General features: G+C 42.4%; 1 pseudogene; it reads left to right on the forward strand.

The window, feature by feature from the left end:
- The first annotated feature begins 578 nt into the window (after positions 1 to 578).
- LOC102823421 lies at positions 579 to 1,466 on the forward strand (annotated as a pseudogene).
- Positions 1,467 to 1,529: the final 63 nt, after the last annotated feature.

Here is a 1,529-nt window from a genome sequence, read left to right on the forward strand (position 1 = left end):
AGAAAAATGGTACAGAAAGTTCCCATCTACCTTTCTGTCCTGCACAAAACAACCAAAACAGATTCCCTTCCGTTTAGTAGATTCTGCCTCATAGACCCTGTGGGTCAGAGTAAACTGCTCCCTATGTCTGCCCAGATTTTACGAGACCTGATAAATGTCATTTTTTTGTTGTTAAGTACCATGGAGTAGATTCCAATACATAGCGACACTGCGCAGGGTTTCTGTAAATCTTTACAGGAGCTGAAAGTGTCATCTTTCTCCCATAGAACAGCTGGTAGTTTCGAACTGCCAATCTTGAGGTTAGCAGCCCTATTCATAACCGCTACACTACCAGAACTCCTTAAATGTCATTGAGTTGGTTCCAACCCATAGTGACCCTGCATATGGTTTCTGAGGAGCAGCTGGTGGGTTTGAACTGCCGATCTTGTGGTTCAAGCTGACCTCACGGTCCAGCGTATTATCCTGAAGCAACTTTTGAGGTAAAAACAGATCGTTTGCTTCCACCATTCCCCCACTCCCATAGCTTCTGGGTCTGTAAGTCTATGGTGAGCCACGGACACCCGTTTCTGTTCTGTGGGATGGGTTTAGTTAAAGTTGTCAAGAACAAGGCCTACTTCAAGAGATACCAAGTGAAATTTAGAATTAGACCAGAGGGTAAAACTGATTACTATGCTCGAAAACACTTGGTAATCCAGGATAAAAATACATACAACACACCCAAATACAGGATGATTGTTCGTGCAGCCAACAGAGAGATCAGTTGCCAGATTGCTGATGTGTGTATAGAAGGGATTATGGTTTTCTGTGCAACTCATGTTCATGAACTCCCTAATTATGGTTTGAAAGTTGACAGATTATGCTGAGGCATATTGTACTGGCCTGCTGCTGGCCCGCAGGCTTCTTGGTAGTAGGTTTGGTATGGACAAAATCTATGAAGGCCAAATGCAGGTAACAGGAGATGAATATGGTGTGGAAAGCATTGAAAGCCTGGTGCCTTCTCCTGCTACTTAGATGGAGGCCTTGCCAGAACTACTACTGGAAATAAAGTTTTGGGGGCTCTAACGGGTGCTATGGATGGAGGCTTGTCTATTCTTCACAGTACCAAGCGATTCCCTGGTTATGATTCAGAAAGCAAGGAATTGAGTGTAGAAGTACATCAGAAACACATCATGGGTCAGAACGTTGCAGATTATATGCATTACCTAATGAAAGAACATGAAGATGCTTAGGAAAAACAGTTGTCTCAATACATAAAGAACAACGTAACTGCAGACATGATGGAGGAGATGTATAAGAAAGCACACACTGCTATCTGAGGGAATCCTGTTTATGAGAAGAAGCCTAAGAAAGATGTTAAAAAGAAGAAGTGAAATCGTCTCAAAATGTCTCTTGCCCAGAAGAAAGATCGGGTAGTTCAGAAGAAGGCAAGCTTTCTCAGAACTCAGGAGCAGGCTGCTGAGAGCTAAACCAAACCACAATTTTCTATGAGATTGTTCCAGAGAATGATGACCAAAAAAAAAAAAAAAAAA

The sequence above is a fragment of the Chrysochloris asiatica genome, unplaced genomic scaffold (assembly GCF_000296735.1).
Source record: "Chrysochloris asiatica unplaced genomic scaffold, ChrAsi1.0 scaffold00257, whole genome shotgun sequence".
Taxonomy (NCBI): domain Eukaryota; kingdom Metazoa; phylum Chordata; class Mammalia; order Afrosoricida; family Chrysochloridae; genus Chrysochloris; species Chrysochloris asiatica.